Genomic DNA, 24,658 nt, shown 5'->3' on the forward strand with positions numbered 1-24,658 from the left:
CAAGAATTAAGAAGCTTATACATATCAATCGGAATTTATTTCCTTGATAGCAATATTTGTAATTACTACTCACCGATTTCTTTTTTTTTTTGGGAATTCGATATGTACATACTAGTTACATTCTGCTAATAGAAGAAACAACTAAAAGACAACTTTCGTCTTAACGAAGGCAGCTACGTATATACAGTATGGTGCAAAAATGAGTGAATGCTGGGTGCAAGTGTAGGGATCCGCTCATTATAGCGGACGTGTTGAAGCTAGCAGAAAAAAATATTTTTTATCATCGGTTTGAAATTAGGCTTCTTTTTCTTTCTCTGTAACTTACCGTCAAAAGAGAACACTGTTGCTATAAGGTTATTTTTCCCTATAACTATGTCATTGGAAAATTGGAAAAAAAAATTTTTATAGTCATTGTTTGAGCATGTGCTAAGCTATACAACCTTATTTAGTTACAATGAGAGCCCTTAGTATTACAATAAAAATCGAAGCTTTTTCTGGTGCTAGACAATGCAAATTTATTGCATATTGATCAAAAATCTGTAATGAAAATTATTAATAATGGTACGTTAGTTGCTTTATGTAGACCGGTATCATTGGAATGGGTAGGTCTAGACAAAAATCCGTTCTATAACTTTAGCATAAGGGTTTATTTTACACTACATTATAGAATCACACTGTATAATTAATTATAGAACAATTCCTTTAACTGGTATTTATTTATAACCGACGCGACTTGTTCTAACTTCAGACTTTCATACCCCGCGCTACATTCCAGAAAGGCATGCAAATACTTTTTTAAAAAACTACTTCGCGCCTTAGACAAAATATTCTTACGGGCATTAGAGGATCTTTTTGGAAAAGTACGAATCATAGATTGAACTTCGATAAGTTAAAAACTTTACTTTGTTTCCTAGCGAACCATATTACTCGCCGCGGCCCGTCTTGTCAATTAACAGTACGTCAGGCTTGTTATGTGCAGTATGGCGATCAGTCAGAACTTGCCGGTCCCAATACATACTGTAAGCAGAACTATCAAGTAGTGCTAGCGACTCATATCGATAAACCGAACATGTTCCCGTGATCAGCCCATGCTTGTATGCGAGGTTTTGATGGATAACTTTACATACACCATTATGCCTGGTGATGTATTGCACCGGTGCCATAACAGTTCAGCCAGAAATGAGATGGTTCAACGTCTCTAACGCCGAACGACACATTCTGGTCCTTCTTCACCCGTTCTTTCATGATGAGCTTTTTATAAGCTCGGGTGGCGACCACGCTGTCCTGAATGGCACACATGAACCCCTCCGTCTCAGCAAAGAGCTCCCCACCACATAGCCATCTGTTTGACAAATGCAAATCGTCAAATGGCTGCCAAAGACAATTCACGTGTTTACCGTGCATTGCCTTCGACTTCCATTCATCGATCCGCTCTTGGTCCAACTTCACCCCACTCAGAGGATTGAAAGATCGATCCTTCAAGTTAAGTGGAGTCAGCCTACAGTCTGCCTTACAGACAACTGCGTGCAAGGGACTTGCCTGATCTTTGCTATAAAAAAAAACACGCAGCGAGTCCTTCGAGTATTTTCGATGATACAGAGCAGGTTCATTCGCTCCACGGCAGACTTTGGATGACGCATTCGGAATTTGGACATAGTTGTCCGTATCTGCCGCTGGACGTTTTCCAAATCGGTCTTCGTCCACGAAAATATTCCGAATGCATAAGCCAGTGAAGAGATAGCGAATACATTCAACGCGCTTATTTTATTCTTCCCCGAGAGATGCGATTTCAGCATCAGCTTTACAAGTCGCAGGAATTCGGACAGCAGACCATCCTTCAGATCACCAACTCGAGCATGGGGTCCTTGCAGAATTCCTAGGTACTTGTACAAGTCTGTCTCGGTCATAGCTTCAATGTGGAGGTCCGACATGTGGCTCGTAATGACGGCTGAACATGTCTATTATTCACAACAGACTTCTAAGATGGCCGTCAGTACCAGCATATAGCTTGATGTCATCTAAGTACATCAAGTTTGTCAGTTCGCACTTAGCACGTAGGCTATATTTTATTGCGAAACCATATCCTCTAGCTTCATTCAGTAGTCACGAAAGGGGGTTCAGTGCCATACAAAACCAAAGAGGGCTCAACGAATCCCCCCACTCAATGAATCCCCCCTCCATATACCGATGGGCTCTGAGGTATTAGTACCCTCAGATGTACGCACTGATAAGGTGATATGCCACCCTTCAATGACTGTCGCCAAAAACTTAATTAGTTTCGGATCAATGCGATACAGATGTAGGATATCGATTAGCCAGGTATGCGGAACGCGATCAGAAGCCTTGGCATAATCGATATAGCACCTAAAGAGGTTTCTTTGGCCTCTAGTTGCTTGTCCTACAACTGCCGAGTCGATAATGAGTTGCTCTTTGCCACGTTGCCCCTTGACCCAACTCGGCAGCCCTTCTGCTCCTCGGACAGAATGTTATTGATCGCGAAGTGCGCATTGACCCTTCCATTAATAATAGACGTGATGAATTTGCAGAGGGTTGGTAAACAATTAATCGATCTTGTGTCTGCGGGGCGTGTCCTTCTTAGGGATAGGGTAGGTAATCCCCGCAGTAAGGAAGGATGGAAATTCTGACTCATGACCTTATTTATACTGTGTGCCACCCGACGGTGTACGCTGGTAAATTTCTTATACGAGAAGTTCTGCACCCGATCCAGACCTGGGCCGCTCCAGTTCTTCGAGCTGTTTATGGCTCGTCAAACTTCCTTTTCGGTAACTTCCGCAAAATTCATGCCAGGCATATTGGCACGGCGGGTGCCCGACTGCATATGACAGAAAGTTTCTGCTTTAGTGTGTCTAGAATTTCAACTATGGGGTGTCTCACTGGCGATGGCATAAACCCTCTGCACTTTATTTCTCACCCGTCTGCTGGCATTGCCAGTACTGATCTGAATCAGTCTAGTAATGTCATACCTTAGTGAGTCCCGCCGATGTTCCAGACAAATTTTCCATGGTGGATCTCTTTGGTCACTCAAACCAATAACGCGAAAGCGAACCTTCTGACCGTGCAATCTGACAGCCAGAACTGCACCACATTACACAAGTGATTTTAGTTGCAGCTGCGACATATCAACACACAGCCGAGATGCAATCTCATCATTGATTTGAGGTAGAATTTCCGCAGTTGCTGGAGATGCATAGAGCCTGGTCGACCAGGTCGACGCGGTCACAAAGTTCACAGCGGTGCCGAAGACTTACTATTGGCTGCTGATGGACTTGCAGAACAAAGCTTTGATAGACCCTGTAGCCTCATTACAGACATTAGGTAAAATTTCTGCCTGCCCAAATAACACTCTTTCAATAATTTTCGAGGACGTTGCCGACCACCGCATTCACGTACTCCTCCTTACTACGGAAAATAGTTTCTCCAAGCCGGCTAAGCACAATGTGCAGCACCACATCAACACTACCGGCGGTCCAATCTCCTCAAAAGTGCGTCCATCTTCACCCCAGGAATTGCTTTTGCGGGGTTATCTGCAGACCTTCAATAGCTGTTGGTCCATACCACTTCATTTGGTCCCTTATGGCGATTGGCGGCCATGCGTAGATTATAGGCGCCTGAATGCTCAGATAGTTCCAGACCGATACGGCATTCCACTCATACATGGCCGCGGTTCTTGCCTTTCGTCTTCCTCGGCCTGCGTACAGCCCAACGAGAGGAATTCACGGCCAGCCCAGCGGAGCTGGTGTTCGGGGTGAATCTGCTCCTCCCTGCCCACCCTGTGCTGGACATCTGAGCAGGGGTAAGCGACTCAAGTATGCTGCGTCTGCTCAGGGGCGCAGTTTTGAAGATACGGCTCCACCGAACTCCACCGTCCCAACAGGCGGCTGCGGGGCTCAACACCCACAGGGACCCTGAGATGCCTACGCAGGTCCCCATTCGGGTGGACATCCCTCGGAGGCCGCTGTAAACACCGTACGAGGACCCCTTTAAAGTGTTGGAACCAGGCGAGCACTCGTTCAAGCTCGACGTCCGAGGCGGAGTGGGTGGGTCTCCTTGTCAAGGCTGAAAGCGTTCGACGAGCCGTCAGCCGCTGCATTGAATGACCGTGGAAACAGCTGACCTCCTGATAGGAGAGTGGGGTGACAAATGTCAAGAACGACATTTGCCATGACCCGCCGACCATATTATGTTAATTAAGAAATCGAGGTTCACCCAGTAAAACGAATATAGACATGATGTACAAGAAACTTTAATTATTATTATTAATTATTATGAAGTGATCGTGTGTATTATTATTTAAATAAAGTGTATTACAGCGTAATCAATTGTATTAGCCTCACGTCTTCTGTTCGAAGCCGGGATATGATGTATGGGAAAATTCCCAAAACATCATACACATTTTAGAATGCATGAAACTTATATAAAATGTAAAAGTTGTACCTTACATAACTTTGTTAATAATAGTTGGATTTCCTCAAACTTCCCAGAGTTATCCCTTATACCACTGCTAAATTTTGCCCTTCTAGCATGCACCTAAGGGGGGTTTCCGGCTAAATTTCTAAAATATGCTAACATGTATAATATGTTAACTTTATTTGTGTCGACATCGGAAAGGAATGTATTTTGAGGCCTAGATTAGATACAACACTATGATTTCTTCTAGTACAGCCTCCATCGCATGTATGGGGAGCCTCCCTTAAACTTAAACAAGTCGGAAAACCGGAAACTAGACGCTTCAGGTATGAAAGGTTTTGTATATTTCTTTTATATAGAGATTTGAGTGTGCATTTGTCTCATTAGTATGTAGCACGTAATATATGCATATACCCACTTTCAAGCGATATTGACATTCAAAGTCTTGAATTTGCACTGAAGCGACAGATTTGACCTATAATAACTTTGTTAGTAATAGTTCGATTTTCACAAAATTTGGTAGGATCATGCTCCATGATGTATCCTATATTATTGCAATTTTGTGATTCTAGGGTGAACTTAAGGGGGGTTTTCCTGCCAATTACTAAAAATTATAGTAATATACTATTATTAACTTTATTTGAACAGGTATCGATATGGAGGGTATTTCGGAGCCTAGGCACCATATAGTGGCAGCTCCCTGATTTTTTTCAGATTTTTCGGTTTGGTAGTTTCCGAGAATGGGTTCGTTAAAAAAATGATCATTTTGAACCCCCCGCACTCCCCACCTTACCAACAAATGTCAAAACTAGGGCTGTCGAAAAGTACTAACAGAGGCCTTTAATTTGATACCCCACATGACTATATTTGATGAAAAAAAAATTTACACCCGCCTTTTGCATGTATGGGGAGCCCCCTTAAATTCAGCGTATTCACTATATGCGTGAGCGTTCACAATTCCCATCTTTCTACCAAATTTTGTGTCAATGGCTACAACTGTCTCCGAGAAAAATGCGTGTGACGGACAGACAGACAGACAGTAAACCGATTTTAATAAAGTTCTGTGTTTTCACAAAATCTTAAAAATGGTGCCATTTGCTGTATTTAAAGGGAATCACAGATTACACGCTCTAACCAACTTTCGTGACAATAGGTCTAGCCGTTTCCGAAAAAATCGGGTGTGACAGACAGTCAGACATACATTGACTCGCTTCTAATAAAGTTTGGTTTCACATAAAACCTTAAGAAGTCGGAAAACCGGAAGCTCGGTGCTTCAGATATGAACGGTTTTGTTTGTTTTTTCTTTAAGTATATTTGAGTGTAGAACACGTAGCTTGTAATGTGTAGGCATTTGGCATGCCACTCACTTTAGTGTGATATTTATAATTGTTACTTTGGGTTGCAGTGAATTTAGACGGGAAAGAGAACTTTAAACTACTGTAACTTTGTTAGTAACAGTACCATTTTGATCAAACTTGGGGATAACATACTTCATACAATAATTTATATTACTGCAGTCAGTTTATAAGTGGATAATAAACTTAAGAGGGTTCCTTCAAATATAGTAATATACTAATATTAATTTAATTTGAGCGAATATCAGTATGGAAAGAATTTTGAGGCCTGGGAACGGCATAGAGGCAGCTTCATGATTTTTTTCAGATTTTTCGATTGGGTAGTTTCCGAGAATGGCTCCGTTAAAGAAATCATCACTTTTGACCCCTCCGTTAAAGAAATCATCACTTTCGACCCCTGCCCCCCCGCACACCTTTCCAAGAAATGTTAAAGCTAAGATTGGCGTCAAAAAGTACTAATCGAGACCTTTTATTTGATAGCCAACAAGATTGTATTCAGTGGGAAAAAATTTACACCAACCTGTTTCTGAAAAAAGTGCGTGTGACAGACAGACACTGAACCGATTTGAATAAGGTTTTGTTTTACAAACAAAGCCTTAATAAAAAACAATTTTTAATTTGGATTATTTTCATTTTCGTATTACATTGAAATAAATAAATAAATAAATAAATAGGGTTTCATTCTTTTATAGTAGGATGTTTTGACAGCCCCCGTGATTCATGTCAAACTGTCTGGCAAGTCATTGTGAAAGATTGACACCGCAAACAACGTCTCCAAATTGTTCTGCTTCACTATAAAAATTAGTGTCCAATTTAAAGTGCTTTTCGTGCACTTAAAAGTATGTATACTATAAGTACACGTTTCAAGAGCTGCCAGAAACCAACGGTTTTGTGCGCTTTACGGGCATTTCTTCGCTATCGACCACGATAACAAATTGCTTGAAATTGAAGCCTGTGAGTAGTAGGAATAATTTTGCTTTCAGGAAGGTAGCGTTACTTGCCATACCGCTTGAGAAACGATGAACTTCTTCGTAATTTTTAAGGTTTTGTGTAAACACAACCTTATTAAAATCGGTTTACTGTCTGCCTGTCTGTTTGTCTGTCAGTCTGTCTGTCCGTCTGTCTATCTGTCTGTCTGTCTGCGTGTGACGAAAGCATTTTTTTCGGAGACGGTTATAGCGATTGAAACTAAATTTGGTAGAAAGCTGGGAACTGAGTTTCATCCTTTTACAATGTATTTAAGGGGGGGGGGTAAATTTTTTTTCATCAAATATAGTCATGTGGGGTATCAAATTAAAGGTCTCGGTTAGTACTTTTCGAAGCCGGTCTTAGTTCTGACATTTGGTGGAAATCTCAGGAGTGCGGGGGGTTGAAAGTAATCATTCCTTTAAGGGGGCAATTCTCAGAAACTACCCAACCGAAAAATCTGAAAAAAATCAGGAGGTTGCCACTATATGGTGCCTGGGCTTCGAAATACCTTTCATACTGAAATCTGTACAAACAAAAGTTAATAATAGTATTTTACTATAATTTTAAGCAATTGGCTGCAAAACCCCCCTTAAATTCATGCCAGCATCACGAAATTTTGCAACAATAGGGTATAGCATAGAGCATGATTTCACCAGGTTTGGTTGAAATCCCACTATTACTAACAAAGCTATAATACGTCAAAGTTGTCGCTTCTTTGGAAATTCAAGACTATGAATGTCAATATCATCCGAAAGTGGATATTCTCACATAATATAGTATACGCATATATTACGTGCTACGTACTAAGAAATACACCAAACCTTTCATACCTGAAGCGTTCAGCTTCCGGTTTCCCGACTTATTGTGGTGGACATTTGATTTCACATTCGCTTGGATTATTTCCTTTGAGGATGATGTGAATTCGCAAGCTCCAGTTAACGCTTGGAAGTCGGTATCACTCACGTTATTCCTAAAGGAAGTGGTATATCGAACGCATAGTCCAAAAGTGGACTATAAGGATAGACCATATAAGGCCTAGCCGCAAGCAGACTTTAAACGAGATAAATTTTAAAAAGTAAATGTCATTAATTGCCTTTTCCAATCATAATAAAATGTTTGTTCGATTTCGTATCTTTTATTTGAATTTAGAAGAAAAGGGTCAAAATGAAGCACTTTATATTTCCAAGATTGTAAGAAGGTTAGTACTTTCAGCATCCTAAAAAAACTTATTTTCGAAGGAGCTTGCTATTCTGCAGCATGTTCTCTGGGTCTGTGGTGGATGCAAAACAATAAAGTGATGACAAGAGATATGAAAGGATTCTAGGTGTATGTAGCATGAAGATGGGTTATTTTAGGAGATGGTCGGTGTTGCTGGTAGTAGCATCAAAAAGGAATGTCAAATTGAATTCCCTCAAAAGAAGAAAATATGAGATTGTATTCTGTAAGGGGACCGATGCTATGTTAAAGTGGGAAAAACTTCTATTCTCCCGAATATTTCGTAGCCTACAATAGGAGCACCCACTAATGGCAAAATTGTAGTATGCATAGCCCTTGAAAGATTTAGGCTAATGATTTCAAGTTCATTTCCAAGCAATAATGCAAGCGCTGGCATCAATGCTTTCATTTAAAGGTGTATCATATAATTTCATTGGGTGCTAGAGATGCTACGATTTTGCAAGTACATGTGTCTGCATATTCATCTTAAATAAAGGATAATTTTCCCAGGAAAACCTGAACTCATTATTCCTTCAGCTGCCGAATTGAGATATTACGTTAATACTCGCATTTCAGGTTGCCTCCTCGTGTTGAAAAATCAAATGGTTGTAGGAAATGAAATCGAAAGAAGATTTTAGTTTCGAGATCACAGTAATTATACCGATCACACAACATGAATATTTTTGTTCATTTCCTGGTTGCATATGGGAAGCATCAGAAAGTGGAACAGTTTCTTCGTGTAATTCAAATGAGTTCATCTGCTATACATAGTTTAGTTTGCAATAGAAAAACAGTTTAAACTCTGTTTCGGACGTCGATTACGTAAGAGTTGCCGCCGTCAGTCGGCTCCGAATTGTTAATTATTTATTTTGCAATGCTGGTGGTTCTTTATGGATTTTTGATAATTTTTGTTGATTAATTATGGAAAATGTTTCACATGCGATTTAAAGCAAGATCATAGATATTATGTCAATATATCTGCGGCAGTAGCAGTAGGTTAAACTAATTGTCCAAATTGTAAATCGTGTTTCCCGTATTTTGGATATGGGGTCCTATTTCAAATATATTTCCAAAAAATTTTTCTTGGGATCATCAATTGGCCCGTCCTATCAAATTTATGGAGTCGTAAGTCTGAGTTTTCATTAGTAGGAGTAATTCTCAACCTCTGGATAGCATTTTTCATAAAATATTATTTTCGCATTCGCAGGTGCCACACGCATGTACATGTGTGTACAATAGGGGTAAAAAATAGAAGCAGTTGACTGATATGTAATCAAATGCTTATAAACGGATAGTATGTTAATCTTTTTTGTTATCCGAGTTTTTAGATTTTATTGCTGATAGAGTTGTTAATTGAAGATTTGAAAGAAAATTTGAAAATTTCTTTTTTTATACAAACTGTGCAGTTCTGTGCAAGTTCTAGGGTGTAAAACAAATGGAAATAATCTCTATATTCAGTATTTATGGGCTTAATTTTAGATGTATGGTAATGAAATATTGTCGGGAGATGTAAAAATGTTTATTGTAGAAGAAAATGAAAGAGGAGCAAGTTTGAAAGATGTTGGAGATTGCTTTTGGGTCTCTCCTTTTGTCGTCTGGAGAATTAATGCAAAATTGGAAACTAGTGGTACCAAACACAAGCAAGAAGACAGGGTATGGCCATTAAAATCACAAACAAGTCGGGGAACCGGAAGTTCGACGCTTCAGGTATGAAAGGCTTTGTTTGTTTTTTCTGTAAACATATTTGAGTGTAGAACTATCCCATTAGAACGTAGCCCGAAATATATGTATTTAGCATGTCAGACTACTCACTTTAGTGTGATATTGATATTTAGTATTTTGGGTTGCAGTAAATTTATACCGTAAACACAATTTTAAGCTGCTGTAACTACTGTAACTACTAACAAAGTAATAGTACGACTTTGATCAAACTTGGGGATAACATGCTTCATACCATAATCTATATTACTACGATTTTTCAGTTGGGTAGTTTCCTGTTGGATTATGGACATCAGTTGTACCATCTTTTCATCGACTTTAAAGCCGCCTATAATAGCATAGCCAGGGTCAAACTTTACACGGTCATGAGAGAATTCAGTATCCCGACGAAATTGATAAGACTGATTAGGCTGACCCTGACCAATGTGTGAAGCCAGATAAAAGCAGCAGGATCACTCTCAAGAGCATTTGACATCAACAACGGTCTAAGACAAGGAGATGCTCTATCATGCGTCCTCTTTAACCTGGCCCTAGAGAAAGTGATTTATGATGGGAAGAACACCCCCGGATGTACAGGTGATTATATCCGTTTAAAAAATATTACATTCCCCCTTTGCATACAAGGGCAGCTCCCCTTTAAACTCCACGTAAATTTATGTCAACCAAATTACGTTCAGATCCCTTCAGCCATTTTGGTGGAAATTGCGTGTGACAGACAGGCAGTGAATCGATTTTGATAAGGCTATGTTTTTTTTCACAAAAAAAAGGTGGCCGAAAACCTCAATATCTAGGTGTCAAATTTACGGTCCAGCGAATTTTGGAGCAATATCTCCAACCACAGTTGTCCCAAATAAAACCGCTGTTAGGCTATTAAAACGATCCTTGTTTGGGCTGACGAAAGGTAAATTCAGTTTATTTCCCAGCGACAGTATTTGATTTATAAGTAATCCAAAGGATCGATCACATCTGGAATGTTGAGTACTATAGATAAACCACGAAGGAGGAAGTGTTATCCTCTAACGTATGACTAACTAATTCATTCATTTTCACATTTGTTCAATATTCAGTGTAGGTTGCTTTTCGCACGAGGGAGTTAGCTCTTCAACTCAGGTTTAGGCCATAACAGTCCAAACTTACTGCCATATTTCGGAAAAAATATGTTCCCGTATGCTCATGAAACATCAATTGAACATGAGATCTTTCAAGATGATCGAGGCCCAAAGCATTCATCTAATTAGCTTAAGCACTGAATTGAGTAAAAAAAATTTATTGTGAATCTTTGAGAAGGATTAAATTGTCGTATTCGTAATCAGATATTTTCTGAAACGGCGGAATTACCGTTTGTAGCACAGAAAGAATGGATGACGACTCCGAATGATGTCCTCATCAATCTTGCAAGCTCGACATGAGTCAGTGATAAAGGCAAAGGGCTATACCACTATATATTAACAGAAAAAAGTGTTCTAAAGTTTGAAATTCTCCCCTTTTTTACCCTTCAAATTTTTGACTAATTTTACGAAAAAAACTAGAATTATTGTTTGGATTATCATAAATTAAAAACTTTTTAGAATTTCGATCAAAAGCATAATAAGCTCTAAAATACAAAAACTGGATCAAAAAATGTTTGCTTGTTTTTTTTTATTAACGTTTTTGTAACGATATCATTTCATATCAACAAGTTATTTCCATTTTTTTGACCTCCACTACCATATATTTGTATATTATAAGATTGTGCGCGAGCCGATCGATCTCATGCTTCTCATTTTAATATTGAATTCATGGATATTTGTGTTCGCTAAGTGCGATGATAATAAAACTGGAGTATAGTTTCATTTTTAACGTGTGCGGTGGTCGATATAATTAAGCGCCAGCCTCTCGATCTCGCTACCCCAGGTTCGAATGCCGGTCTTGGATTTTATGTTCATAACATACTCGCCTTATCTTGCTGTGGCAAACTTATCACTTGTAAAATATTAATTGTGACGCTAATTCCATTGCAACCTGAGGCTGTGCGGATGCACTATACTTCACAAAGAAGTGAAAAGGAGGAATACCATAGCCGCATTAAAATATAAAATAAAGACAGCGACATAAGAAAATATTGACAATTTAGATGAGCTATTTATAATATCTGGATGAACAGCAGATACACCATTATCATCAGCGACGCAACGACCATTATCCTGTATAGACCTCGCTTAACAAAGACTTCCAGATATCCCGATTTTGTGTCAGGGTATGCCAATTCGACATCCTTAAATGATGTCTGACATCCTGGCCAACGTCATTGCTCCATCTGAGGTGCCATGTCTTCTCTGTTTACCATAAATATTGCTTTAAAAGACTTTCTGGACTGGATCTTTAGTCTTGCCTCCATTAATATCCAGCAAGCATGCCGCCCTTTCGCACCCTACTCACTACAACCTATTCACTGCCAGTTTAGCTTTCTCATCAGCACGTCCACGGGCATTATGTCCGGGCGCTGACGAGTTTCCTTATTTGTTGTTGTCTCAGGTCAGAATATTCTGATGATGCCACGAAGATATGAAATAATGGAAGTTTGAAGCTTCCGAGCATCACTTTAAACATATTCCTCTGATATAGTACTGGTCACGTGTGGAAAGTGAGTGTACTGGACTATGGCGGCCGTAGGAAATGAGTTCTCCACATACTGGCGATACTTCGTGTAGCCTAGCTTCCCCCTTTAAAATAAAACCACTTTGACATTAGCATGCAGAAAACCAGGATCATTCCCTGCGAAAAGTGGACTAAGTGTGAAATTGGTATCGTCATCGTTATCCCTTACCCTATTGTGAAGGAAAAAATTCCGATTACTGCGTGGCGTCTTGGATTTATTTGGACGTGTTGAACCATCCTCCCCATTCCCTGACTTGGCACATTCAGGTTCCTTTCTGTTAATTTCCCTGAAGGTGCATTTGGGAGGAAAAAGATTTCCAGTGAACGAAAGAGTGATGGACGATGAGAAGAAATGGGTGAAGAAGTTGGCGTAAAAAATCTTTTTTTTTTCTGGGGAGTTTCCATTTCTGAAGCTAGAGTTCAAACAAATGTTCAACCACGTTAAGGTTTACGAATTGGGGAAGTATATAGATTCGGCGTGAGATTTTATGCAGTAACCAGTGTCCTGGAGGTCGTTGTCCTGCTGGAAAACAAGCGTTTGTTCTATGTCTAAGGTGTCGTTTTGTAACAAATCAAAGCACAACACATTTAAGTATTCTTTCTTTTCATATTCTAGTTTACAAATACCAATCTACTCTCTCCGGATGCTTTGAAGCCCCGTTACCAGTTTAAAATTTTAGTCATTTTGTCATTCAGCGAAGCGTTTGTTCGTTTCAGTTTCTGTTGCAAAGTTCTTCAAAATACTTTTTTAACTTAAAAAATGCCAAACAAGTCGGAATACCGGAAGCTGCCCGCTTCAGATAGAAGGTTTTGTGTTCATCTTATATGAGGACCTCCCTATGTATTCTATTCGTACTTAGCAAAAAATGCAAAATATTCCTTTATTTATTGCTTAAATCCAGCCATACATATGTACATACATATCAAAGACATCAATATTTTGCTAACCCTAAATAAACAAAACTTTGCCTCTCGAAATTGATCTGACACATCTTCACGTATTTCCGCTTTACCCCGTGCACAAAGTCATACAAAGATGTACTTAAAGTAAATACCACTGGTACTAACGTATAACTATTGGACGCTGGCCGTAAACTTAATCAGCACATACATGTACATTCAAATGTCTGTCTCTAGTAATTCATACTGATATACAAATAACAAAAAAAAAAACTAAACAAGTCGGGATACCGGAAGCTGGACGCTTCAGGTACGAAAGGTTTTGTGTATTTCTTAGTACGTAGTACATAATATATCCATATATTATGCGAGAGTATCCACTTTCGGGTGATATTGACATTCATAGTCTTCAATTTTCAAAGAAACAACAAATTTGAGGTATTATAACTTTGTTAGTAATAGTGCGATTTTCACCAAACTTGGTAAGATCATGCTCTATATTATAGCCTATATCACTGCATGGTACTAGGATGAACTTAAGGGGGGTTTCTAACCAATTACAAACAATTGTAGTAATATACTATTATTAACTTTATTTAAATAGATATCGGCATGGAAGGTATTTCGGAGCCCAGGCACCATATAGTGGCAGCCTCCTGCTTTTTTTCAAATTTTTCAGTTGGGTAGTTTCTGAGAATGGCCCCCTTAAAGAAGTGATCAGTTTCAACCCCCCGCGCTCCCCACCCTTCCAACGAATGGCAAAAGTAAGATCGGCTTTGAAAAATACTAATCGAGACCTTTAATTTGGTACCCCACATGACTATATTTGATGGAAAAAAATTTTACACCCCCCTTTTGCATGTATGGGGACCCCCCTTGAATTCGACCTAAAAGGATGTAATTCACTGTATGCGTGAGCGTTCACAGTTCCCACTTTTCCACCAAATTTGGTGTCAATCGCTATAACCGTCTCCGAGAAAAATGCGTGTGACAGACAGAGAGACAGACAGACAGACAGACAGACAGACGGACAGACAGACAGACAGACAGCTTGTATGTCCGAGGGAATATTTCCAGCGGTATGGAAGCGGCAGAAGTTGGTGCTTCTGCCTAAGCCTGGTAAACCACCAGGTGAACCATCCTCATACCGACCCATATGTCTTTTGGGCACGGTGGGGAAAATGCTAGAGCGGGTAATCTATAATAGATTACTCCCAGTAGTTGAGAGCCAAGGCGGCCTTTCAGATCGGCAGTATGGATTCCGTAAAGCCAGATCAACCATTGATGCCACCAAATTGGTTACTGGCTTGGCCGAAGATGCAATCCACGGAAAGGGTAGTACCAGCAAATATTGCGTGGTAGTAACCCTGGACGTGAAAAATGCATTCAATTCGGCCAATTGGAATCTAATCCGGAAATCCCTAGCGAAGGTTGGTATTCCCGCCTACCTCGCCGCAATTGTCGATAGTTATTTAACTGAAAGGAGGCTCTGGTACGACACTGATGACGCACCGCAGGAGTACGTCGTTTCCGCGGGTGTCCCGCAGGCCTCCGTATTGGGCCCACTACTGTAGAACATCATGCACAACGATGTACATAATCTTCCCCTTCCGGAGGAAGCCACAGTGGTGGGTTACGCCGACGACATTGCACTGGTTGTTGTCGCAAAGCATCTCGAAGATGCTGAGTTATACTCAAGCGAGGCAATCAGTGCTGTCAAATGCTGGTTGGAGAGCTCTGGTCTGACGCTTGCGGAGGAAAAAACGGAAGCGGTCCTCATCACGAAGCACCGGAAGAGAAATTACGCCTGTGTTAGAGTCGGGAACCATATCATCACTTCCAAGCCGGCCATCAAATACTTGGGGGTGGTGATAGACAGGAAGCTCAGCTATAAGCAACACGTACAGTATGTTTGTGATAAATCATCCACTGCCAGTATGGCCCTGGCCAGGATGATGCCGAACGTGGGGGGGCCACGGCATACCTCTAGGTTGCTTATAGCCAGGGTGGTGACCTCAATCATGCTCTATGCGACCCCAGTTTGGAGCGAGGCATTGCGGATGTCAGTTAACACTAGCAAACTGAATGCAGTCTACAGGAGGACAGCTCTGAGGGTATGCTCTGCCTTCAGGACTGTCTCAGATGATGCAGCATTCGTCATCTCTGGAATGATGCCCATTGACATCTTGGCAGATGAGATGGCGAATATATACCATGCGAAGCCAATCTCTCCCTTATTGCAGACGAAGAAGGCTGAGAGGGAGAGATCCATAAATAAATGGCAAGAGCGGTGGGAACGCTCGGGAAAGGGTCGGTGGACTCACAGGCTCATTCCTGCCATCAAGGAGTGGTTGCAGAGACGACACGGTGAGGTTAATTATAATCTCACCCAGTTTCTCACGGGACACGGAGGATATCTCCAATACCTTCACAGGTTTAAATTGGAGACCTCACCCAACTGTCCAAATTGCGATGGAGTCCCAGAGGACCCAGAGTATTCTTCCACTGTCCGAGATTTGTGGAAGAAAGGAGGAACCTAGAGGAGACTCTAGGAGAGGTGGTGGTACCAGAAAATCTGGTGCCGAAAATGCTAGCACATCAAGAGAGTTGGGATGCGATCAACTCCATGATCGCATCAATTCAAGATAAATTGCGAAAGGCAGAGGAAAGGAGAAAAACGCGGTCGCGTGCGCCGCGTATAGAAGAAATGGGATTAAGCTAGAGTGAGCTGACTCCGCCCCATGATGTAATACCTTATGGTGGTTCCGCGCGGCAGGGAGAGAGTCGGGGGTGGTTTTAGTGGGTAAAAATCCCACACGCTGGTGTGTCCAGACCAGTGTCTTTTGAAGATTTCCACCTCCTCAAAAAAAAAAAAAAAAAGACAGACAGACAGTAAACCGATTTTAATAAGGTTTTGTGTTTACACAAAACCTTAAAAAGGAAAATTAAAATGTCCCCATGGACCCGCCGTTCACTTTACATCATGATGACGTCATATATCTCTTAGAGTACAATAAATTTTCATGAAATCTAGAAGTTTCAACGCCAATAGCTTTATTATTAATAGTAGGATTTTATTCAAACTTCCCAGGGTTATGCCTTATATTATCAATTATACCAATGCCAGATCTTGTACTTCTAAGATGAAATTAAGGGGGTTTCCGGTTTCTAAAATATAGTAATATACTATTATTAACTTTATTTAAACAGATATCAGAATGGGATGTATTTTGGGGCCTAGATTTCGTATAGATGCACAATTTTGATTTTTCTTAGATTTTTCGGTTGGATAGGTTCTGAGAGCGGGACCTGTCGGGGAAAAATGTACATCCCTCTTTCGCATGTATGGGGAACCCCCCTTCAAACTCAATACAAAATGGGCCACTTGCCATATGTAAAGGGGTTCACAGAGCACACTTTCTCACTAAATTTCGTGACAATTCATTCAGCTGTTTCCGAGTAAATCGGGTGTGACAGACAGACAGACAGACAAGCGGACAGACAGACAGTCAGGCATTGAAACGATTTTAATAAGGTTTCCTTTCACACAAAACCTTAAAATGAGGAAAAGTACTGAGGTGCTGATTATCTTCAAGAGGTGTTAAATTTGTTAACATTGGTTTCAAAAAGACAACACTGATTGAAATCTCTTTAAACTCTATACAAAACGACCCCTTTAACTGTATTCTCGCGATTAAATAGTCTACATAAGTGCACCTAATTTCTTCCTAATAGATGTAGCCGATTTGGAGACAGATGGCCGGACACAGCCAGTGAACCGATTTTACTAGGATTTTGCTTTTACACATAAGTTTTGAACAAGTCGGGGAAAGGTGGCTATTCCTCAGAAACTTGGGTCCTTAGCAAAAAAAATTGCGAACTCTTGGCCGCGTTCGAGAGAAGAATCCTCTGAAGAATTTTTGGCCCCCTACATGAGGATGGACGATTCCGTAGCCTACACAACGACGAAACCTATGAGCGATACCATGACCGTCCGGTTGTGGATAAAGTTAGGCTCAATAGGTTACGGTGGGCGGGTCACTTAATCCGTATGGATGGGGATGATCCCACCCGGAAAGTCTATAAGGGCAATATCTATGGTAGAAAAAGAAGACGAGGCAGACCCTGCCTAAGATGGAGCGATGGTGTAGGTCGGGACGCCAGACAGCTTTTAGGGATATCGAATTGGTGGACCTCGGCGCAAAACCGGGATGTCTGGAGTTCCTTATTAAGGCAGGCCTAGACCGGATACCGGTTGTTGCGCCGTAGATGATGATGATAGGCATGCCTATTGTGTTGCTTGGCTTTCCTTCCAATCAATTTCTCAGTAGTCTAGGGATTATACCCATTCTTAATAGCGGTGTCAATAATATACTGTCGTTCTTTATTGAAACCGTATTCTAAAAGAGGGTATGTGATCAGTCGGTGGATCATCAATTATAGGCAGCCATTTTTTTGAGAAAATGTGGTATCGTTCTCTGCGTTGCTGTATGGTTACGGTATATCTCGAACTTAAGCTTCCCGTTAGAGTTGACGCTATTTAGATCCAGGAAGGGTAGAACCCCATTCTTTTCTACCTCTAGTGTAAACTCGATTTTATGATGAATCTTGTTTATGGAGGAGATGATCATGTGCATTTCTTCTCTTCTAACAATCGCAAATACGTGGTCGCCGAAAACATTGCGGACTCGAATTCACCGACGTACAACTTAGCCAAGTGGTTGATTAATGCGTTTGTCCCTGTTACTTCCGTTAGCGCGCAAAATTTGATTGCATTTCCTAGGTAAGTATAACTTTGTATAGAATATATATTCTACGCATTTTTCATTCACCTACTTTACTGAGAATATTTGATCTTCTGTTGATCGTCCGTTTCTAAAGCCTCCTTTCTTAATCATGAATATTAAATGGCTGCCAATTGTTTCAGGACGTATATGAAGTACATAACAGAAAAAGCCCTAACGCAGTATAGTTTATCGCTTTTGTGGGGTTTTATGTAAAACAAAACCATAAAATCGATTTATTGGGAAAGCAAGATGATTGAGTGGAGATGTTGGAACTGGGATCCCCCATGGGATGTATAGCATAATGTTACGCTGAAATTAAGAGGGTTCCATACATAGAAAAGGATGTGTAGAATGTTCTATTGCCGAATGCAGCCATGGGGGTATAACATGATAACCTATATTTTTTGACTGTAAACCCCTCTTAAGTTCATCCCAGAATCATTGCGGTAATATAAGCTGTAATGTGGAATATAAGCCATAATATGGAACATGGAACATAATAATGCCAAGTTTGTTGACTACTAATAAAGTTGTGGTAGATCAAATTGGGCTCCCGGTTTTGGACTTCAAAAGATTATACATTTCCAAGTGGTTCATATTAATTGTCTTATTGGCTCTTCTTCTCTAGTAACTCAGTTGATGACTGCCGGTCCAGATGCTTTACTCCTTTTTAGATGCTGCGGGGCCCTTCGCAATTGTGTGTGGCCTCTTCGATGTCGGTTCACCTGATGATACTTTTGAGGTGATTTCCCTAATAATTGTGTCAACCAGGTTCGCATTAAGAACACGATTCAAAAATGTGTTATTTTGCCCGCCAGATTTACTGAAACTGCTCGCGGCTTATAGACCCCTTATGGCTTTTTCACTGCCGTTTATAATTAGATACTAATCTAAGGATAACTTTAGTCTTACTTTCCAAATATAATGCGATATCAATTTAGCTTGGACAAGGCGGAAGTATGGACGAGGCTGAAACTTCAAATCAGTATATTATCGTGATATAACGGATTGTAATTCAGTGAGTTTAGCAACATTGAAATAGAGGGTTTATGCATAAAAGCATTCAGCAGACTCTTTCTCTTCTGGAAAGTTACATGAAGCCCGCATAGAGTCATGATTGAGACTGAATATTTGAATTCAAATGGATAGGAGAGGTAAAAACAATGTTGGTAAATAGGTAAGCTACTAATAAAGTTGAGCAAAAGCAAGAAAAACAAAAGCATGGTCCAGTCATTGTGATGTGGAACTACTTGACTATATAATAAGACAAGCAGCAATCGTGAAGATAGTATTTTAAAATATAAAATATGCCCGGCATATGAAGAAGATTATGAAGATATACACATATTGTACCATGAATGTAATCGTGGGATGCAGTTGACAGTAGAGTTTATTGCCGGGGAGCCCATTGAATTTCTCTCGGCGCTTTTCAAACAATTTCTGTGAAGAGAGTTTGATAGATTAAGCAACCCTGATCTGAACAACAGCATCATATCCTCTAATGTACTCATGCGAAAGTATTTGGCAGAAAATGCATTGTTAAGATTTGTATTTTGCTAAGATATATCTATATATAGTATATTATGTTTATGCAAAACTCACTCTGACCAATTTTGAACCTGCAGCTTCTGAACGTTTGAATGGGCGCGGACTACAAATCTGAAGAAATCATTAGTGAAGTGTGAAAGATAAAAAAACTTAAGAGATCTCAACTATTGAGTTTCTCGACTATGACGAGATTCCGATATAACTTTATATAAGTTGAATATCCGCAAGATTAGTCATAATAAATTGGAATTTCAAATTGAAGTTTTGGTAAAAGCGGTTGTGGAAGAAAGTGAACCTAACGTGCTCGTGGTTTTGGTTGATTAAAGATTAATGGGTTTCTAGTCGCCTGCCTTCTATTAAACATTCAAATGATTAAAGGATCGCGAATATATGCAGAAGGAGTTTAAGTCAGTGTGCCCAGAAGTTAACTTGTAGATATAAGAATTCATGTCGATTGTCCTGGGCTGATACGAACATAGAAAAATTGGCGTGGAAATGAATTAGCAAATTTTAATTAGTTCTGAGATAATTCGGAACGTAAGACCGACTGATATTTCGTTTTAGCCTAGACAGTTTAGTGAACCGGTAGTGTAGATACCGCTTTGTAAACCTACATTCCACAGATTTCTTTCAGGAAGGGTGTAGTTGCCTTACTACTAAAGTAAGGGACAGTAAATTTCATTAATATTACTTTACCCGAAGAAAAGAAGAAGTTATTGTGTGCGGTGAACTCTTCCAAAATACTTGCTCATCGGTAAACTATTTTATACAAATTTGGCAAAATGTTTATAAAACATATACTAAATATGCTACAGACGCTCGGGGATTAATAAAAAAACAAACAGATTATCTAAATACACGAAATTGCCGCAATTGTTATTCGGGAATTAAACTTGTTGCAAATAATTGAAATTCCATCAATAATGCTCAGATTGGAATTGAAATTCACATTTCCCATGTGACTAGTTTCCGTAGAGATACTGCGAAAGGATGTCGGTTGTAAAAGTGTTAATGGTCCATTAGGTAAGCATATTGACTAGCCATTGCAGAAAATTGATTTGGCTAATTTTTGCAAAAACAAGAATCTCTACTGAGACCATATTTTACATGACCTATCATCCGTGGTAGCTATTCACGCACATGTTACTCCGACCTCCGACTTAGCCAACAAGTTGATACGCTGGTTATAGTTTTGCAATATATCAACTCACAGAAAGCATGAAAAACGATACTAAAGGTTATTAATAAACTTACAAAATAAGTAAATAAAATGTGAGCAAAAAGTGGCCATTGGGGTATGTAGCTCAAATTAAAAAAAAAGACGTTGAAAAGATGGAAATTTTTAATGACACGAATGAAATTGTAGTCTCCATTTCACAGTCTTCGTTTGGGCCGATTAACTTTTGTAGTTACTTTGGACAGTAGTAATCGTTTAACTAACAAGCTGCGAAATGTTAGAGAAACACTGTTTAAAGCATAAGATTCTTAATTTTTACCTGAAATTTAGACTCTTTCCTTAAAGCTTAAAAATATTCATAGATTTTGAAAGTTTTTGACATTTTATAGGTTCAACTAGTAATTATACATGTTTATAATAAATCATAAAATTCTTGATTGTTTTCCATTAAAATTAAACATGCTACGTAGCACATTGATTTGGCACCCAAATTGAAAATATCCTTTGCACAAGTGCAAAAGTTACTGCTATTTATTTTTTTGTGAAGTTTCAATCAAAATAAATCGTGTTATTTTATTTTAGTCGTTTACAGGTATCTCCCCGCTTCAGCATAGAAAAAGGTAATTTTTAGGTAATAATAATAATCGTTGTCATGACAATTCAATTGGACCTCGTCTTTGAAGCGGGTTAGAGCCCTTCATTCAAGATCGCAATGGCAACGGTAGGAGACAATGCAGCCAGCATTGCACTGGTTCTCTGCTGAGTCGTTTGGTATCCGACATCGAACCATGACACAAACTCCTCTGCCACCAGTGAGATTTGAACCGGGATCTTCTGTTGCGACAGTCTGACCCATTCGGACACAGTTTCTTAGGTAAGCTTTCCTGAAAGAATACTGAAACAACCCTGTCTGTTTGAATGTTTTATTATATTTCGGATTTTTGTGATTTGAGGCTAACTCTCCTAACAAAACTAGTGAGTCTTACTATTTCTTCCCTGTTTGTAAGTTTTACTTTATTATTATTTTGTTGAGAGTTTTGTATGAGGAAATGAAAGATATGATTTCTTCATTCAGCCATTTCGTAAAGTGGCTTAGCATCTAATGATATCAATAAACTGCCTGGTTGATGAAGTAAAATTACCAGCAAAAGTTATCTCAAGCTGAAAAAGGATTCCAACAACGATACTTCGAAGAAAGGTAGTTTTGTAAGTGCTATAATCATTTTGGTTACGTCAATGTTCATCATAATTTTGTTCGCACGAAATCGTACTTTCCCACTTAATTTGAAACTAGCTAATTGGACGAGTTGCTAATTATAGTAAATTGAAATTAAGAATTTTTTTAATTACTTGATAGAAAATTGTTCTGCAAGAAATTAGAAGACCTGCTGCCGTTTTATACGGTTAGATGAGTTAACTACTGGTAATCATTTCGTAAGCCTCCAAATTACTTTTTTTATTTCTAATTACGTCAACAGGGAGGCGGTTTATTTTCCTAGAATAGTTTTCTATCGTTACTGAATTATTTTGCAATATTGTAGTATTACTATATATAGTCCGAATGGATCTAATATTTGAAAGAAGTATTTCACACAAGAATATGGGTGGACCTCTTAGTTACATTATAGTAGTTCTATTCCTTGACAGTGGGGATTATGAACCAAGGAGATTTCACGGAATTTCGCTAAGTTAGGACTGAAAGTAGGATAATAATAAAACGTGCACCTCATTCTCCGATTCCCACTTCACCTGCTTTTCATCGAATTCAAGAAAACTTCCCATAGCATTAACAGGAAGTATATGAGGGGTGTTCTGTGCAGGATAGATATTCCGGAGAAACTAATAGCTAACATATTACCAGCGCAACATATGAATTACCAAAATGTGAGACATTAGGTTTGAAAGTGGAGTCCACCAGGATTGCAAGAAAATATGTTAATTCATGAGCGTAAATCACTTTATTTTGCGTAAATAATTTATCAGAACAAAATAAAAGTGTCTAACACAGGTTCAAGGCAAAAAGGGATACATAAGGGATTATTGGGGATTATAGGATCAGAAAATAATGGATTTTTGAAAATATACATACGATATCTAAATACTCAGGAAAATAACCTACAATTCCACTAGGCCGGAACCAGGTGAATTTGATTATAACGTGCACAAATATCACATATTTGAGTGGAAAAGTTAATTCTAAAATGTTTTTGCTTTAACGTCTCTCACTTTAGAAGAATGGAAGGAAATGTTTGACTTCAATGTATACTTACATTATGGTAGAAAAACGGTTAATGAGACGAAGGCGGCCACAAAGTTATCAGCATTCCTTTCCTAATTTGAGAAGCACACTTTATTATATTCGCAGTTTCAATTCACTCGTCCACCATAACATTCTAATGAATAGGAAGCAATTCCAGCTGGTTCACTTTCACAAAAACGAAGTAAGAACATTAAATTCACCGCAGAACCGAGAAGTTTGCTATCAAGATCACGATTTCCTTTATGCTCCAAATTTTCACTTCATTCCAACTGTTGATAGCATTTTTTACACATTCTCAAATAAATCTCTTTCATTGCACCACAACTAGGAAAGGAATTTTAGAAATTATGAAAACTTTGATAGGTACCCTCAATATGCAGCCAGTCTTCGCCTATATATAGGATATAACAAAAAAGGAATGTTAATTTTCGCGCCACACGATCCGTTCGTAAATGGGAGAAACCATTGAATCTCGGGAACTCGCGCGAACACAGGCTTTTCAATATCTTATGGGATATTATAATCGCGGGGAATTTAACATTCGCAGGAATCCACAACCGTAATTAGAGATTTGGCTGCCGAGACCCTTCGCGCACGCCTTTTGGGACTACTTTCAACCCTCCTAGTTGGTATCCGTCTGCATTTGCACCGTGCGTCGGCCTAAAGTAACTGCGATGAAATGAAAAGTTTAGCGCAATGGACCCGTCCCGTGTTTTCCACCACCGCGTTTCTTCTTCGTTTTCCTGCTGCTTGGGTCTTAGCGGCAAGAGGTACAAAGGTAGCAGTTTCAGCTAGCCGCGTCGCAGCGGCACAACGAGCTGATTGACTTTTCGCTTACTTTGCACCGAGCAATTTTAGTGAGTACTTAGGAAAGATATTTTCAATAGCAACGGAGTAACCAGGTGAACCGGCTGCCGCTACGATCCCAAAATCGATACATGAATAGTTTGTGGCAGCAGCAGGTTGTCGTGTGTATATTTGATGCTAGATCAGGCTAGCGAGATGTTTGGGTGCATTATCTCCGCTTAGTAGGTCGCGGATAACACGCTTGACCATCGACATATCAGCTGAGGCGGGTCCAGTCATGCGTGTTCCTACCTCAGCCGATTTGCTTTTCGCTTGCTGGAGAGGTTTGAGGCAGAATCTATTGGGGAAGGAAGCACTAGTCCGGCTGAAATGCGGCAAATTAATTATTCGAGGAATGGAAATGAATGCCTTTCAGAAAGGCGCAATAGATCTAATGGCGTATTGCGGAATTTGTATGAAATGCTTTTATGCAGACAAAAGTGGAGCGTTAGAGTTGATTTGCTTTTGCAGGCATTGTGACTTTTAAATATAAATCAGAACTGGATCCGCACGGGTTGAATGATTTTAAAAAACAAACGTCATATTTATTCACTTAGCCTGAGTTTGAGGTAAATATAAAAGAATTACTTTGAGGTTAGTTCAACTGAGCCTTTCATAAATTGGTATGTGTGCTATACACGTCCATGTGAGTTCAACTAGAAAATTGTACGTTAGTGTCAACTTTAACACAAGAATCGATTGCTAAATTTGGTAAATTGTCTGTTGAAACTTTTCTTGTAGAACTTATAAAGCAGAAAATAAGCAACCCTACGATCTCTTTCTACCTGTCTGCAAGGGTGTAAGGCTACTATATATA

General features: G+C 39.5%; 1 protein-coding gene across 1 annotated transcript in view; it reads right to left on the bottom strand.

Annotated features, from left to right (window-relative positions):
• LOC119648696 (lysosome membrane protein 2) overlaps positions 1-23,867 on the bottom strand; it is a 209,199-nt gene extending 185,332 nt beyond the window's left edge. Inside the window, exon 1 of the mRNA XM_038050501.1 lies at positions 23,006-23,867. The gene's annotated coding sequence lies outside the window, so the exon portion shown is untranslated. The remainder of the gene's footprint in view (positions 1-23,005) is intronic.
• Between the last annotated feature and the right edge of the window lie 791 nt (positions 23,868-24,658).

Source organism: Hermetia illucens, chromosome 2 (assembly GCF_905115235.1).
Source record: "Hermetia illucens chromosome 2, iHerIll2.2.curated.20191125, whole genome shotgun sequence".
In the NCBI taxonomy this organism is placed as follows: domain Eukaryota; kingdom Metazoa; phylum Arthropoda; class Insecta; order Diptera; family Stratiomyidae; genus Hermetia; species Hermetia illucens.